At 34.4% G+C, this 19,256-nt stretch overlaps 1 pseudogene; it reads left to right on the top strand.

Annotated features, from left to right (window-relative positions):
* Positions 1-12,626: 12,626 nt before the first annotated feature.
* Positions 12,627-14,624, top strand: LOC113196804 (small ubiquitin-related modifier 2-A pseudogene; annotated as a pseudogene).
* Positions 14,625-19,256: the final 4,632 nt, after the last annotated feature.

The raw sequence follows: 19,256 nt of genomic DNA, 5'->3' as shown, positions 1-19,256 counted from the left end.
TTATAATAAGAAAGCAATTAAAAACACTTGAATCATTTTTGTTAATTTTTTGTAGTTGTGAAATGTGATAGTGCTATGACATATTTTCAGTTATATGATACCTTTTGTAAGATATTAACTCATTTTAGTATAATACTATATTTCTATATTCATTAGACTTTATATTCATTGTATGGGTGAGTAAATTTTTTTTGCACAGTACCCTTTGTTTAGAACATAATAAAGAAGGAAGTAATTTATTTAAATATTTAAACTAATTAAAAATTTTGAACTACCAAATAGCAATCAATTTTCAAGTTCATTCCTAAGTTTTTCTATCTTAATACAAGCTTTATTACAACAAAGTTTTCCAAAGTAACGTCTATATTTGTCCCTGGGTTTAGTATTAACAATAATGTTTATTATTCTGCCCTAGTTCTTTTTAAACTGTGAAAGATTAAATGTTAAAAGGAAGATTGAAGTGTCAAAACCATTTATTGATTAGAAATAAAGCTACCTTATGTAACTTTTGTCAGTTTCTCTTAAAGTTTTCCTGGATTGAATTCATCAGAATTACTTATTGTGAAAGCAAAGACTCAAGGTTTAGTTCTCAGACTCTTATTTTTTTTTCATTTATTAAAATGTGAGTTCATATGTAGAAAGTGCTAATTATGAAATTTGTGCTGATATCACGTGTGTGGGTATGCATATGTGTTTTATAAACTCTGCTCGCTCGTGCAACTCCCAAAAAGCTCTTCAGATGCAGTATAACCAAGTTGAATATTATCTAATTAGCCAACAAGGCCTGACAGACTGGGAGGTTATCAGGAGATAATCACAGCCCTCAGGTGCTATGAGCCACTGGGTGCAGCTAAGTGTCTCTAATTCCCCAAGGGTATGATTAGCTCATGATAACAATGCTTCCTTGAGTTGTTTTATTGCTTTCATAAAAGTCTTTATTGTGGAAAAATGTTTATTTTTATGCAGGAGGAAGATGGAGTTGATAGTTGAGACTGTTGACTGAATAGCAGTTACTTTTGACTTGCGGGACACCCAGGACCAAGCTACTCATTTAGAATGCTTCCCAGCCAATCTGGATGTTTTGACTGCCTCAGTATTTCTGCAATAAAGCCCAACTTCTACATTGTAGAGTTGTAAAATTATATCTTCAAGTTAATGGTGTGGTTCCTCTAAAATTAGAAAATAACCTGTTTTGTACAAGAGCTGCATGTGAAAAATACGTCTATTTTTTCTGTGATTCAGTGTAGGAAAATTATTAACCGTATTTTTGTTACTGTAGCAAATACCTGAGATAATCAGCTTATAAAGTCAAAAGGTTTATTTTGGCTCTGTTTTAGAGGTTACAGTCCATAAAATGTTGGCCCAGTTTCTTTGGCCTATGGCAAGAAAACATATCAGAGTGGGTATGCATGGCTGCGTACCTGACACACACAACATAACAGAGGGAAGATTTATTTTGGCTCATGATTTCAGAGGTTTCAGCCCATGGTTGGCTGGCTCCATAGCTGTGGGCCTGAGGTGAGGCAGAACATCATGGTGGAAGGGTGTGACACAGGAAACTAGCTCAGCCCAGGGAAAGTGGTGGTGGTGGTGGTGGTGTTGGGGGAGGGAGGTGGACACACAGAAGGCAGAGGTTTCCCTAAGGTGTGCCCCTGGGAACTTACTTCCTCTAGCTAGGTCCCACCTCCCAGCAGTGTACTCAGCCCTTGATGAATTAATCCACTGATGAGGACAGATCCATCAGGATCCAATCCTTTCCCTACAGTTCCCATGAGATTTTGGGGGACACTCCAGGTTCAAACCATAACACTGGCAGAGCAAAACCACTTACCTCATGGTCAGGAAGCCAAAAAAGAAGGGGAAGAAAACAAAAACACCACCACCCAGAAGACACCAGGTTTCACAGTTCTCTCCAAGGGCACACCTGCAGTGACCTGCAGACTGTTCACTAGGCCCCACCTCTGAAAGTTTCCACAACCTCCTGGTAGAGCCACTTTGGGGTCAAACCTTTATCACATGAGACTTTGAGGGATGGTCAAGATCCAAACTACAGAGAAGATATTTTGAATCATTCGCACATTTCAGTGAATTTCCTTTAACCCCATGGTTCTGGAGATCAAATTTGAGAAATACATTTGCGGTGAAATAATGAGAGTTCACCTTCCTCTGATGTCTCAGATCCAACCCCACCCTCCACCCACTTGGGTGTGTTTTGGAAGTATCCATCTGACACAGATCCATATAATGCCCAGCAGCTGCCCAGGTTAACCACAATAAAATCCAAACTCTTCTCTCTGACTTGGGAATCTTTACAAGCACTGCTCCTGATGACTTCTCCAACCTCACCCCCTGTCTCTCTTAAGATGATCTAGGGGAGCCAGGCTTCTTCTCTTTCTTGTCAAGGCCAAGCTTTTCTCCAGGACGAGGCAATTGTTATTCTCTTTGACTGAAGCCTTCCTTCTTCAGATCTTTACCTCAACATGCCAGTGTTAGCTCAAGGATATCACCTCAAACAGGCCTTTCCTCTCCACCCTCTCTATAATGAGCATTTTACACACAATCTACTTTATATACTGTTTCAATTTCTTTTTAAATTAGTATGCAATGTTTGTAATTATTTATGGGGTACAATGTTGTAATTTGATACACGTATAGGATATGTAATGATAAAAGAGTAATTAGCATTTGCATCTCCTTAAATATTAACATTTCTATGTGTTGGGAGCATTTAAACTCTTCTCTAGATATTTTGAAAGGCATAATAAACACAGTAGACTACAATTGCCCTATGGTGCCCCATGTAGCATTACAACCACTTCCACCTCTCTGTTTTGCTGCCCAATATTCACCCTTTATTTTTCCCTTTCCTTCTTCCTTTCCTAATCTCTGTGACCTCTAATCTACTCTTTACTTCTATGTCATCAACTTTTTTAGCTTCCACAAATGAGTGAGGACATGCAGTATTTGTCTGACTCACTTCTACTAACAATGTCCTCCAGTTTTTTAATTTCTTCATAGCACATATCAACTATTGTTTTTATATGATAAGATCACATTTACCAAATAGAATGTAAATTCACAAAAGCAGAGACTATCCCTATTACATTTATAAACCCAGATTCTAGACCAGTGCCTCATAAATAATAGTCACATGAATATATATTTAAGTAGTATATATCAAACTTGTCAACATAATATGCAGTTTTGATTGACTATTCATCATTTTTCCTCCTTCTCTCTTACTAGGTTTTGCTGAGGTCCTGCTAAGTTGCTGAGGCTGTTCTTGAACTTGTGATCCTCCTGTCTTGACCTCCTGATTACTGGTATTGCAGGTGTCCTACTAAACAAGGAAAAAACCCCACTGTTTAATCAGGACTGTTAATATCATAGAATAGATATTATTTCTCCATGGGAGAGATAGGGAAATTGGATTTTTATGGGAAAATAAATTTATTGCTGTGTTGATCTGTGCATCTTTTAGGAATCCCACATTCAGAGATGCAAGGAATGGTCATACCTAGAAGTCCATCCTACACAAATAGACAAAACAGGCAAATCAGACCACACAAAGATCATTGCATAGTCACCCTTCATCTATGCAAACAGTGTTTAATATTCCATTCTGCAAACTCATAATGAGCTTATTTACAATGGTTTCATTTCTCATTTTTATTAGCAGAGTAGGTTACTAAATAAACTACTTACGTGTATTAAATAAGTGGTTTTGACTGCAATGGTGTAAAAAAAAATAAATATGAAATGCTTTAGAATTTCAAAACCAACTTTTGAATCTAAGTCAATATTAATGGGGGAAATGTTAGGTGCCCAGGGACCCAATATCTGAAAACTAAACATGATGTGAAAGTTAGTGAAATAAATTAGAACTGAAAGAAGATTGTATTTTAAAAGTAAACACAAATTCAGTCTTAAATAGGAAACTAAGCATTTAATTTGAATTCTAGAAAAATACCCATAATGAATGGTATTAAAAATCAAGTTGGGCAGGCTATGTAAGAGTACTTTTGTTTATATAATGCTTCTTTCTCCTTAAATAGTTCTGTGCTTTATTTGTCCATGATAAAATATGATACACTATTTACTAATGAAGCCTTGTAACTTTGAATAATGATAGTAGCTAATATTTACTGAGAATTCACTATGGCCAGGCAGTGTTGTTCCAAGATGTTGTATATATTAACTCAACCTAATGTTATGAACCCTAGAAAAGGAGAAAAAAGAAAAGTTGGGGGGGGTGTGTTCTCATGAAAATTGAAGGGAGATCAGAAGAGTACAGGCAAGAGACCAGGGGAAAGGAGAAGAGGTAAAGAGAAAATACTGGGGAATGACACTGGCCAAATTGCATTATTATATTGAGTGTATTAAATAAGTGGTTTTGACTGTACGAATATGTAACAACAAATCCCATCATGATAGAAGCCCCAATAAAAATGTGGAAAAAACAAGAATGCTGGAAGAAGAAACTACATAGCAAGAAACATGATTTGACAGCTAGAAGAGAATTAGAACCCAAGAAATCTGCAAGTCCAAAATCTACTTGCCTAACAAACTTGTGTGAAATCTGAGGCTGATTTGTAAACAAAAATTTTAACAAAGCGTATTTTCAGCTAATGCAGTGGAGTATAAACGAATCTTTGAACACGATCCACTTGCTATATCAGGTTATGTTAAATTAATCATTGTCTTTCTTCCCCTGTAGAGACTATCTTGGAGGGCATATTCAATGAACTTGGATAATAAATAAGTAGTAGGCAACATAAAATTGTCGTTGATAATATTTATTCTTAAGTTGAAAAAGAAACAGGATAAGTCAATATGTGTGTCCAATTTAAATATTATAAAATTAACTCTGGCACTCTTATGCATAGTTTTCAGAATTTCTTAGGCCCTGGTTAGTCCATGAAATTGTCCTTCCTCCTAATTTTTAAAATTAATTTCTTAGACTAAAAAAGGCAAGCATTTTACTATATTTACATATCCAAAGTCTACATCATCAAAATACATTTTCATGAAAATGAAATTAAGTTGAATAGAAACAGAAGGTATTGACTCCAAGTGGTACATTGAGAAGAGCTCATTACCTCTGTGGTATTCTATCTCCAAATCCTACACGCTCAGTCCAATCACGAGAAAAGATCAGTTGAACCCAAATTGAGGGGCATTCTACAAGACACTAACCAGTACTCTTGACAAGTAATAAGATCATAAAAAATAAAGAGCAATTATCACAGAATAGACTGAGAAAATATCAAGACTGGGATAATGTGGTTACCTGGAGTAAAGAGTAGAAAATAAAAATAAATAAAAAGGAAAAGTGGACACTATCTGAATAAAATCTCTAGTTAATAATTTTATGCCAATGTTAATTTTTTTATTTTGATAAATACACCATGGTTATGTACAGTGGCAATAATAGAGGAACTGGGTGAAAGGTATATGACACCATATTTTTAACATACCTATAAATATAAAGTTCTTTAAAAAAAACATTGAAATAAATGAATAGATATGTAAGCAAATAATATACCTCCACCATCTCTCTCTGTTCAAAGCAGGAAGGAGACTGTATGTGAAGTCTCAAAATGACCTGCATGACTGGAATCACACACAGTAACTGATATTACAGTAACCTGATCACAGTGGCTAAGATGATACGTCCCCAGCATATGATCAAAATGAGTACTACAATTCAAGTGCAGAGTAACAGGTTGATGCTGAAAAAGATTTCTTCCACAGTATCAAACTCTTTTAGTATTCCCGACCCATTAATACACTATTCTTTGAGCTTTCAATTTATACAGTCTTTAAACAAGAAGAAAGCTTATTAAAATTAAATTTCCCTCATGTGTTGGGCTCAAACAATCAATTTGATGATCTGATTTATTGCCTAGCTTACTGTGAAAATGATATAGACATGGTCAAATTGTAAACTTCTCTATATGGTTCCAACAACTGATTTAAGAATTAAGCACCAGTTTTATTGTATGTCTCCAAAACAGGCTACTCTGAACAACAAAGCTAGGCAATGCTTTTCATTTACTCTTCGTATTTGTGCTTCATTTGAAAGTCAATGATTTAATTATTTTGTTGTTGCTGTTAAGGATCTAATAGTACTGTCTTGAATCTTCCATAAAGTAACTGTAAGATATGATATACTCATTCATAAGACTTGCACAAAGATAATACTGAAATACATTCCTATCCTTTTTCTTCCTCTGATAACAACTCACATCTAAATGCATATTTCTGCTAAATTACCTTGACTTCCCTTGCTCTCACTCTATTCACAGCTATACTCTTTCTGTAAGAAACCATTTCCTATGAATAATCTAAGAGTACAATTTTTGCTTTCGATTTTGATGTTATTTATACATTTTTCTTATACTTATTTTCTTCTTGTAACACTTAAAAACAAATGAAAATACTTCTTAATCACTTAATAGCTAAAAACAATCAAATAAAATATAATGTTGAACATTTATTATAAGGGAATAATGGTTCAATTTCCAAATCCCATCAAGTTCTCATTTCTGAAATGCTGTCACTGAAAGACTGTTCCCGGCATTATTGTTAAGTGACCCTTTTTTGCTTCATGGTTAGTCACAATTTACATCTCTTTTCTGAAAATGGCATAAAATAATGTGCAAATGCTCTAATGCATTTCCAAGAAAAATATTTTCTTTTAATGACTCCTAATGAACCCCTGTTTTATGCAGGGTGTGAAAAGTTGCCAAGATGTGTAAAACAATTAGGATGACAAAAAGCACGAGTTTTAAAAAGCCATTTCGCTTGTGTAATGTGTGTGAAAATCCAGAATAAGTCCTAAGGGAAAAATTAATTTTAATAAGCTTTTCTTCTTGCTTAAAGACTGTATAAATTGAAAGCTCAAAGAATAGTATATTAATGGATCGGGAATACTAGAAGAGTTTGATACTGTGGAAGAAATCTTTTTCAGCATCAACCTGTTACTCTGCACTTGAATTGTAGTGACAAGTGGGTAATTACTACAGTTACTATCTGTTCTTTCTCCTATAAGTACAATACAAGGTAAAAGGTGAAAAAGACGAAATTTTAAGTAATTCCCAATGTATATTTATTTACTATTGAATAACATTGGGGTAAGTAGGCGCATGATGGGAAGTGCCTAGAATAGGGCATGAGAGCCTACTACAGCTCTCTTAAAATTCTGCTTCTTGCCCTTGATGAAGGTTACATAAGTGTGTTCATATAACAGAATTCATAAGTGTTCATATTGTAAAAATTATTCGCACTTAACAATTGGTGAATTTTTCCATGTTTATACTTTGCACTAGCAAAACATTTATAGTTTGTGCTCCTGACTACTCTTTCTCCTTGCATGCTTTGTTTTCCCATTCCTATTTCATTACAAATCATCTACTTCTCCTACTAGCATACTAGCATGTCAGCACGTCAGTTCAGTACTATAAAATCAGTGGTTGAGTTTCCCTGAGTTCAATCCTTGGTACCAAAAAAAAGAAAAAAAGAAAAAAAGAAAAAAAGAAAAAAAATCTGTATTGTTTGTTTATTCCCCCACTATATCCAGCACTTGAAAACAAAACAACAGACAAAAAATAAACACCCTGGAATACAGTGGCATTTAAGACATATTTATATGTTGATATAGAATGAAGATACACACATAGCTACTTAATGTTTTGGTCTAAAGATTTTTCATTTTTATATTTATATAAGAGAAGTAATACGGAACTGGGGCTGGGGCTCAGCGGTAGAGAGCTCACCTGGCATATGCAAGGTACTGGGTTCAGTCCTCAGTACCACATCAAAAAAAAAAAAAATAATAATAAAGGTATTGTGTCCAACTACAACTAACAAAAATAAATTTTAAAAAGAAGTAATAGAATTTTCAATGATGGACAAATACATATACTGAATATAATTTAGTATGCATTAAAACCTCTAGTTAAAAGCAAGTTTTGGCACTGACCAGTGGAATACTTTCTTGCAGAAGATTAACTTCTGCTTTGCCAGAACCTCAGACTACAAGCAATTATTTTAGGCAGTCATGACATGGTTCTGATCAGTTTTTGTTATGGTTTAGATCTGAAGCATCCCCAAAAGCTCATATGTGAGACAATGCAAGTGTATTCCCAGGCAAAATAGTTAGATTATGAAAACTGCAATCTTAGCAATGGATTAATGCATTTGACAGTTTAATAATTTAAATGGATCAATGGTAACTGGTAACTGAAGGTAGCCATGGTGTAGCTGGAATAATCATTAGATTATTCCTAGTTTCTTGCATTTAATCTCTCTGTGTTTCCTGCCTGTCATGAATTGAACAACTTTCCTCCACTGTACTCTTCTACCATGATGTTCTGCCTCATCTTGGGTCCAGAGCAATGGCAGTGGCCAACCTCGAACTGTACCTCTGAAAATATGAACTAAAACAAACTTTCCCTCCTCTAAATTGTTCTGTTCAGATCTTGTGGTCACAGCAATGAAAACTAACACAGTGTCAGTCTCCAGTTCATTAGATACTCAGGTAAGACCTAGATTGAAAAACAAATATTAGGATCAAGTTTTTTTAAGGCTTTTTAATATAGCTGTATCCTCTTGTGTACTGAAAATACTTAAAGTTTTAATTACTGATTAGCAGGCCTACCTTTTCCAAATTGTTTTGTGTTTTAATGTTGAAAATTCTTACAGATGTCACCTGCTAAAGCATGGATCTGCCAGTAACAATGTCATAAGAGAAAGCAAGAAGAGATGGGTACAAGACATGGAATGTGGTTAAAATAGCAAATGTCTATTCTGGTCAAACAAGAACAAAGGAGGATGTACATATAAGAAAACAAATATCCCATTACTAAGGTAAACTTCATGAATTTCTCTTAAGAGTCAGAAACTGTGATAATTACTAGCATGTATTTACTATCTTATTTCAACATAATTTCAGCACTATAGAGTCAACATTGTCACATCTATCTGAGAGGAGGAAGGGATACTCATGCAAAGTTAGTAACTTAGTTCCTGGTCACATAGATGGGAAATGGCAAGATCCCAATCTGGGAATGTCTGATGGTCTGTAATCTTATCTTTCCTTATAGTACTGCTATAAACATGAAATCATATATATCCATTCAAAATAATTTTCTAAACCTTCAGGGTGATCTAGCTTAATTTTCTTCTTGAAATCAAGAAAACATAAGAACACAAACTGATAGTGAAAAATCGGAGATATGAAGGTTAACAATATAATTCTATGTACATTTTATGCTAATGAATTTGCAAATGTAAGTGTAAGATGATTTTGAGAAAATACGTTTTATAAATTATCATAATTAAATAAAGAAGACTTCTGATTCCAGTCCTACGTGTAAGAATCTTGGAAGTTGTCACTATCCTCAGAACAAGTAAAATAAGCTGAACAAACTGAAACCCCACAGCCCTTCTTGGGTCTGTAAGGAAACTGAGGACACAGGAAAAACTAATGCACCACAATTAGAGAGACAGAGAGGTGAACACAGAGAGCCACCGCTCACTGGGGCAGAGACTTATGAGAAGAAACCACCATGGAAACCCATGCTGGGCAGGAAAATCTGGGCTGTAATTGATGAATTAATTGCTGGAGGCTCAATGAAATCTTAACAATTCTGGGGAACCCCGTCAAAAAGGGACACCCTCACACAGATGTGTTTTACCTCTCAGAGTTCAACTGGATTCACACAAGAAAACATCAGAGAAAAATCCTCTTGAAGTTTAGATAGGGAAAGGCAAAAAGTAATACTTCAGAATATATCAGAGCATTCTGTTCTTTTAAACAAGGCCTAACCTCAAGGGAAACTAACAGAACCCACCTGACCTGGGGAAAGGGAAATACCCAGCCTCAGTGAAGTACAGTCATCCTGTTCCTCTTCAAGGGGAGTCAAAGACCTGAAAAATGTTTGTGATGTCAACGGTCCAGAGGCCCAGGGTCACCAAGAGACCTTGGCACAGGAACATAGAAAGTTTCTCCTCCCAGTGCATCTCAACAGCACATTACCAAATATATTATAAGCACTTTCTTTCATCTGTTCATATGGTGCCTATGTTCAGCTATCAAGGAAAGATTGTAAGACATAATCAAAAGCCAAAAGTATAATTTGAAGAGAAAGAGTCAACACCAGAGCAAGACATGGCAGAGACATTGGAATGAGTGCACTGGGTGTTATGGTTTGGATGTGAGGTGTCCCCAAAAAACTCATGTGTGAGACAATGCAAGAAGGTTCAGAGAAGAAATCATTGGGTTCTTAAGAGTCTTAATGCAATCAGTGAATTAATATCCTGATGAGATTAACTGGGTGTTAGCTGAAGGCGAGTAGGGTGTGGCTGGGGAAAGTGGGGCTTGGGGGTGTGGCTCTGGGGCATATATTATGTATTTGGCCCGTGGGGTCTCTCTCCTTGCTTCTGATCGTCATTTGAGCTGCTTCCCTCCTCTATACTCTTCTGCATTGTTAATCTGCTTCACCTTAATCCCTGAAGAATGGAGCCAGCTGTCTATGGACTGAGACTTCTGAAACCATGAGCTCCTAAATAAACTTTTCCTCCTCTACAGTTGTGCTGTTTGGGTCTTTTAGTGACAGTAGCAAAAAAGCTGATTAAAACACTGGGAATTTGACACATCTGTGCAGAGTGCTCTCATGGACAACGGAGCCAGCAGGCAAGAGCATATGGGCAATGTAAGCAGAGGAATGAAAAGCCTAGGAATGAACCAAGAAGAAATGCTAGAGTCAAGTAAATGTAATAGAAATGAAGAATGACTTTGTTGGGCTTATTAAGAGAATAGACAGAGATGAGGGAAAGGATCTTGTAACTTGAGGGTATATTAATAGGAACCTTCAAAACTGAAAAGCAAAGAGAACACAGACTGCCAAAAATAGAACAGAAGAGCCAAGGAGCTTAAGAGATATGACATGCATCTTGAAAAAAAGAATCATGAGTAAAGCCATCCATAATAAGTTGGGGATCTTCTGTACTAGCATAAAAGCAACAATAATTTGACTAAGCATGATAGTATATATTTATATATCTATGTGTGTATATATTCATGTTTACTTACATATAAGTGAAAGGAGTGATAGCAATGATTCAAGATACAGGAGAGAGGAATTAGGATTAATTTTTGTTAAAAGTTATACCATCAGTAAAGTGGCATTTGGTTATTTGAAGTGATAAATGCATATTACAAACTTCAGGTAAATCACTAATTTTTTTTTACAGAAGAAAGTATAATTAATATGCTAAGAAAAGGAGATAAATGAAATCATAAAAGATGGTTTATTAAAACCTCAAAGACAGAGACTGGAAGGCAAAAACAGGAACAAAGAACAAGAAAGAAAATACAGAACAGAAAAAAATATGGTAGATTTTTATCCAAGCATATCAGTATTCATTTTGAACATCAATGATCTTATTGCACCAATTAGAGATTTTTAGAGGGTTTCAGAAGACAAGATCCAAGTTACCTAAAAAGTTGAATAAAAAAAGAATAGTCAATAACCATGGGAAAAATAAGGTATCAAAGACTGAACTGTTATGGATTTATTTTGAATTAAAAATTTCCTGCACTATCTTATCTAGATGACTTACAGACAACTATATCAGGTATCATAAATTATGGCCACTTGGACAAATATGACTCATTGCCCTTGTTTGTAAATAACATTTAATTAGAACACAGTCATACTCATTTATTTACAAATTTCCATGACTGACTTTGTGCTACCATGGCAGAATTGAATAGTTTCAACAGAGAAAATATAAACCCAAAAGTCTAGAACAGTTATTTATAGAAGAATTTTCTTGGTCTCTGTGTTAGCCTGTGTTCTGCTGCTGTAACAATACCACAAAATGAGGAACTTATAAGAAAAAGAAATTTATTTCTCACAGTTCTGAAAGGTGGGAAGTCCAATATCACAGTACTGGCCTCTGTAGAGGACCTTCATGCTGCATCACAATGTAGAGGAAAGTGTCACATGGCACTAGAGCAGCAATACCCAAGTTCAGATCTCTCTTCCTCTTCTTATAAAGCAACTAATCCTGATGTGGGGATCCCACCCTCATGACTTCCTCTAAGCCTGATTACCTCTTAAAGGTCTCAATTCCAAATACTGTCAGTGTATGAATGAGTAGATTATTTCCAAAATGTGAACTTTGGGGGCTACATTAAACCATAGCAGCTTCTGAGCCATATCATCCATAAATCGAAAATGTGCATTATATATAACAAAAAGTAGAACTAACACATATGTTTAACAGTAGGGGATGTTCATGGGTATACATGAACAATGAAATATGATGTAGTCATTAAAGTGAATTTTCTCAAAACCTATATTATGGATCTAAAATTCTAAGTGAAAAAAGTACAAACTTTATGCCAGTTATTTTCAGTGGAGAGGTGACAGTGAGGCACGTAAGGCAAAAAGTTTTATTAGAGATATTAAGAACATGCTTTGGAGAATGGGCAGTCTATTCAATAAGTGGGTTGAGAAAATTGGGAATTCACATGTAGAAGAATTAAATTATACCCCTTTCTGTCACAAATTACAAAAGTTAACTCAAAAGACTTTAATGGAACAGCTAAAACTATGAAACTACTCGAAGAACTTATAAAGGGAATGCTTCAGGACATTGGGATGGGAGAAGACTCTTTTGGACATGAACCCCCAAACACAGGAAACAAACACGGACAGACAAATGAAAGTGCATTAAACCCAAAAGCTTCTGCACAAGAAGAGGAACAACCAAGTAAAGAGACAAACTACAGAATAGGAGAAATTGTTTGCAAACTTTACATCTGACAAATGGTTAATATCTAAAATATATAAGGAACTCCAAAAACTAAGTAGCAAAAATATAAACAAAAAAGAAAGAAAAACACTTATCCAATTTTTAAAAAATGGTTAATAGACGTAAATGGAGATTTCTCAAAAGAAGGTATACAAATGACCCACAGGTGTATAAAAATGCTTAATATCACTAATCATCAGGGAAATGCAGTTCAAAACTTTAGTGAATTACCACTTTGCTCCATTAAGAATAGCTATTATCAAAAGGATTCAAGGTACCAAGTGCCCGTGAGGATGTGGAGAAAGGGAATTCTTGGACATTGTGATGGGAATGTGAATTATATTATATTATTATAGCACTGTGAAAAAACAGTATGCAAGTTCAAGTCCCACAAACATTTAAAAATATAACTATCCTTTGATTCAGAAATACCACTACTGAGTATTTATCTGAAGAAAATAAAATCAATATCTTGAGGAGACATGTGCTCTCCCATGTTTATCAGACACCACTTCATAGACAAGAAATAGAAACAGCTGAAGTTTGTCCATCATCTGATGAATGGATAAAAGAAGTTGTGGTACATATACCTAAGGGAATACTGTTCAGCCACAATAAGAATGAATTGGAGATCATTAGGTTAAGTGAACTGAGAAAAGTACTGCATGATCTAACTCATGTAGAATCCAAAAAAGTTGATCCCACAGAGTTGGTAGTAGAATGATGGTTGCCAGAGTCTGGAGAGAGTAGGAGGAGAGTGAGAAGGTTGGTCAGTGGGTACTAAGTTATAGTTAGTTTGGGTAATAATTTCTGATGTGATGTTGCACTGTAGGGTGACTGAAAAGAATAATAGTGTACATTCCATCTAAAAAAGAAATGATTTTAAATGTCTTCACTTTAAAGTAATGATAATATTTGAGAATATTTTATTGAATTTTATTAAACTTTATACAATTAATAGATATTATAATATCACATGGTCCCCAATAATGCATACAGTTAAAATTTTAATTAAAAAGCATTTTTATTTTGAACAGTTGGTAGAATAGAATGAAAGAGAGGAAATAGTTTTGCTTGACTCTAGCTTATCACTTGCTCTCCATTGGTTATAATTTGTTCCATAGGGTAAAATTCTAGCATTTCTAGGTTGCATGATGCAGCCCCATATGCTGTATGTAGATCCAGGGTGCAAGGGCTCATGCCCTATCACTCATTGTTCAAATTTGGAAATAGTGGGCAAAGCCCGAAATTTCAGGGATATATTATATTGGTGGGTTTGAATTGTCACTGGCCAAGGGTAAAACTCTAGAGCTGTCTAAGGGAATCTGAAGTGATGCATAAAATTGGGCTAATTATGGCCTTGTGGTTTCTGAAGCTATAATAATTGTTGTACCAAGATCAGCACAAGACCACCGCTATTGCCACCTTCTACCACTCCTGGTGCTGTTTGTATGCTGGTTTGGTGAGGCCCTGTTACCTGTTTAGTGAGGAGACTCCTGTGTTTGCCATCACCAATAAAAAGCTCAAGGAAGGTGTCAAATCTGAGAACAATGATCATATTAATCTGAAGGTGGTGGTGCAGGATGGTTCTGTGTTGCAGTTTAAGAATAAGAGGCAAATACTACTTAGTAAACTAATAAAAGCATATTGGAAATGACAGGGTTATTTCAATGAAGCAGGTTAGATTCCAATTTGACAGGCAGCCAATCAATGAAACAGACACATCTGCATGGCTGGGGATTGAGGATGAAGCTACAATTGATGTAATCCAGCCCCAGACAGGAGGTGTCTGTTAAAAACTGGAACCTTCTACTTGACTCCAGAAGTCTATTTTTTTTTTTTTTTTTTTGGTGGGGTGGTTTGCTGAGGCTGTTTTTACAGTCCAAGAATACATTCTCAATTAGAAAACTGCAATTCAATTCTGACCAAATCCTAATCACTGTAGTATTCCTTTCTGTATACTTTCATTTTTCTCTTTCCCATTCCTTTATTGTACATTAATTAATTGGTGTTTCTGCACCATTTTATTGCATTAAAGAAAAACCATTGGCTGATGATACATTCTGATTAATATCAGGTGGAAATGGAATGGGGAAAAATAATGGTCGTGTGAAAATATCTCATTTCTGCAACAGTAGCATGGTCATTTAGTTCTTATCTCTGTATTCTATAAGGTATTGTGCTCTCACTGCTTTAACAACAAAAACAAAAAGAAAATACTTGTATGCCCTGTTCGATTGCAGACCTTTAGTCTTTTTAAATTTATTATTGTAGAATCAAAGGCAATTTTATAATTATTTTGTACATAGTTGTTATGTATAGGGCAATCTGACTTTAAGTAGGGCTAAATCACTCTAAAAAATTCTAAATAGTTTTCCCCTTAAGTATCTTGTTTAAATAAACTTTTTTTTTTTTTGGTATTATTAGGGATTGAACTCAGGGACACTTAACCATTGAGCCACATCCCTTGTTTTGTTTTATTTTAAGACACAGTCTCACTGAGTTGCTTAGGGCCTCACTAACTTGCTAAGGCTGGCTTTGAATTCGAAATCCTCCTGCCTCAGCCTCACAAGCTGCTGGGATTATAGGGGTTAAACTTCTTGTCTCTTTTTTTTTTTATTAGCACATGAAAGATCATAAGCAAATTTACCAATTAATATGGAAAATGTATTTAATAAAACACCAGCAGAGTCTAACAAAGTATTATAATTATTTCTATGTACTTCTATATACATATATGTATCTGTGAGTGTGTGTGTGTGTGTGTGTGTGTGTGTGTGTGTGTGTGTATATATATATATATATATATATATACCTATATACCTATGTATGTTTATGTTTATATGTATAGATATGTTTATATGTGTAGATACATTTAAACACAAAGTTGTGTTTGCATAAAGAAATAATTATTCGTTATTGGAAAGTCTAATAATAAAATTTAATATTTTACTGCACCAAGAGAAAAAAATATATCATTTCAATAGATGTAAAACATTTTGATCAAATTCATATTCCTTTCTTGGTTTAGGAAAAAAAAACCAATAAACCTAAATAAAAAAATAAATAAATAAAAGGAAATTTCAGCAATATAAAATTATCTATAAAAATACATAACAAACAAATCTAATGTTGAAATGTAAAAATCATTCTCTTTAGAATGAGACAAAGTGATACATTATTGCAGTTTCTATTCAGTACTTTTCTACCTTCCTAGTAAAGTATTTTGAGTAAAGAAAGAAATTAAATTTATATGATTTTGAAGGAAGAAACAAAAGTTTCTTTTTTCTTTAGTTATTTAAAAATGACATATTGGGATGAGTAAATAAAGTTCACCTTTGTCATATGGAAATGTCATTCTCTTCTATGACCTCCCAAAAGCAGGAGGCAAAACACATGTTTCCAGGTTCTGTTGTAGCTAGGAAACATCATATGACTTGTAAGTAGACCAATGTGAAAAAGAATCCCATCTGAAATGAATTATGAGGAAACATATTTTTTTAGGGAGTGTTCCTTTATGCTCATGATGGTAGTGGCAGAGGTACCAAAACCACGTAAATTTTGCCAAAATTATTTTACAAATTCATTGCATTTCCAATCAAAATACACAGAGTTTATTAAATTTGATAAATAATCTCCATATCGTATTCAAAGCCAAGTTCTAATTTTGAAGATGAATAACAAGGTAAAGGGATTTTTCTTCCTAGCAAGCAAGACCTAAATTTATTATATTAGGTTTATAATACAATTATTAAAACACAGGTGTAGAAAATAAGACCAATGAAATGGAATAGAGACTTGTAGAATATGCCTATATGAAACACTAGCAAAGCAATACAGAAAGGATGGATTATTCAATAAATGATGTTTTATAGAAATTGGTTTATTTTTCTGTGGAAAAAGTATCTAATTGGTTTATTATGTTGTAACATGTAAAAAATTAATTCCAGTTAGAATAAATATGCAGATAATAATAATATCAAATACTTATTTGTTGCTCATTATGTGCTGGGTATCATAATAATTATTTTATATATGCCAATTCATTTAATCTTCATAACAACCCTGAGAGATATACCATTAATATCATCATCATTTGATAGGTCAAGAGATAGAAGCAAAAAATATTCACCTTATCTCAGGCCAAGAAGAGCTGACTATGATTTGACTCAGGTAGGCTGTCTCTTGAGTGGGTTTTAAATTACTGTACCGTATTGCCTCCTTTTTGTGCTGAAAGTAGGGACCTTTCTTAAAACAAGATCCAAAAAATGCAAACCCCAAACTGATAATTGGATCTCATTAAAATTAAGAACTTCTGTTTATCCATGGAGAATAAAGATGGCAAAAATACAAGCAGGAGAAAATACATAAAGAGTTCCCAGCTGGATGTGGTGGTGCATGCCTGTAACCCCAGTGACTTGGGATGCTGAGACAGGAGGATCACCAGTGGGAGGCTTGCTTAGCAATTTAGCCACACCCTGCATCAAATTTAAAAAAAAGAAAAAAAAAAGAAAAAAAAAAGAACTCCTAGGATCCATAAGAAAAAGACCAAAAACCCAACTGAAATATTAGAAGTGACAGAAAGTCATTTCACAAAAGAGGAAACTTGAATGGCCAATAAAAATTTACATATATTCAGTTACTATTATTCAAAGAAATGAAAATGCAAATTTTTAAAATTACAAGGTTTCATATTCATAAGACTGCCAAAAATTAAATATCTGTCTTACCTAGAAATTTGCCAAAATCTGAAGCACTCTCATATCTGTTGTTAAGAGTATAATTGTTACAATCATTTTGGAAAGTGTTTTGGCAATAATTAGGAAAGTTGAAGCTATTCAAACTTTGTGACCTAATAATTGCACTCTGGTCTCTGCTATTAGAAGATATCTATCATGTTTTTGTTTGTAAAAAAAAAAAAAAATAAAGAAGGGGAAAGAAACATAATTGCAACTCCCATTGGTGGAAAAATTGTAAATGGCAGTGTCTGCTACCACTTGATATTATTATTATTTCAAAACACTCTGGAACTATTGAAGGAGATCAAAAAAGGAGAAATGACAATAAGGAAGATTATATATTTGAATACAGCTTTAATCTCAGCAAAGGTTTTGCTTTGGGGAGGCTGGGGTTATTTCTAAATGATACATATGTTGCCGTGGCTCAGAGGTTTGCAGTTGAAATTAGGATCATCAGGTCAGCAATTCATATGTCACATGGACCGGGAGTAGCATGAATGTACTTGGCACCTTAGGAGAGAGTAAAAGTGGAGCTGGAAATGGAAATTTACCGAAGGCAAACCATTTTTTTCTTTTTCAATTCTGCTTAGACTTTTCTCAGTCACAGAGCTTTCTGGATAGGGATAAGTTTTAGATAATGTAATCCAACCACTTCACTTACAGATAAGGAAACTGAAATTCAGGAAATGTCAGGAATTATCCAAATTTGCAGTTAGGCAATGGTAGAGCCACAACTGTACTCCAGGCTGGCTAAATCCAGCTCAAAGCACTTTTTATTGAACTAAACTTCAATTTGGTTTAGGCTATGAGTCATAAAAATATTCAGTCAACCACAAACCCAGAGCATAAAAAGGACTCAGAGAAGCCTTAAATGAAATTGAATTGTTTACTTCCTGATAATTATTTATAGTAGATATTTATTTGACTTCTTTAAAAACTTATTTTCATGAATATACCCTTACTCTGTTAATGCAGGAAGTGGTTATAGACAATGGGATGACCAGATAGTGAGAGGTGACAAACACTGGAGAGACAAACCAAAACCATGACTGTACAGTGTGAAATAAATATAACATACACTGGTATTCATCAGATGCAGAGGCCATTACGCCAGGTCGTCTTAGAGGGCATCATTCCTTTGAGCAATAACAACTTCAACCAAGAGATGATACGTTGAAAGAAATTTTAAAAACTAACTATATGTGTGTATATACTTATTTATTTTTTGTTCTTGGATATGCAAATGATATTTTTAAAATACCTGAAAAAAGAGAGGTAGAACCTGATAGCAAAATAGCTGTTTTGACACTGATAACAACTATGACTTTATCCTGAGGAAAAAGCTCAAGGGTGTTGCAAAGACCTTTAAACTAGTAGGTCAAAGGAACCAACAAGGGAAATGTTAAATTGCTTTGCTCTCAACTGCCCTAAATTACTATTCACTGCACCCCACAAGAGAAAACATCTATTAATAGTTTTTCCCATTATTTTCAAAATAGCCTAAATATATGTTGGGCTGTCTTTGTCAAGTAACGTAAGTTATTTATTGGATGTGTATTAGACATTGAGAAAATGCTTTAACTCGGTAAAGTTTAATGATCATACAACAATCTCAATTGTTTTAGACTGTAAAATGTTCTAAAGATTATACCCAAATGGTAATATTAATAATTTAGAAAATATCTAGTT

This window comes from Urocitellus parryii, chromosome 3 (assembly GCF_045843805.1).
Source record: "Urocitellus parryii isolate mUroPar1 chromosome 3, mUroPar1.hap1, whole genome shotgun sequence".
Taxonomy (NCBI): Eukaryota; Metazoa; Chordata; class Mammalia; order Rodentia; family Sciuridae; genus Urocitellus; species Urocitellus parryii.
This window is presented reverse-complemented; position numbering and strand designations above follow the sequence as displayed.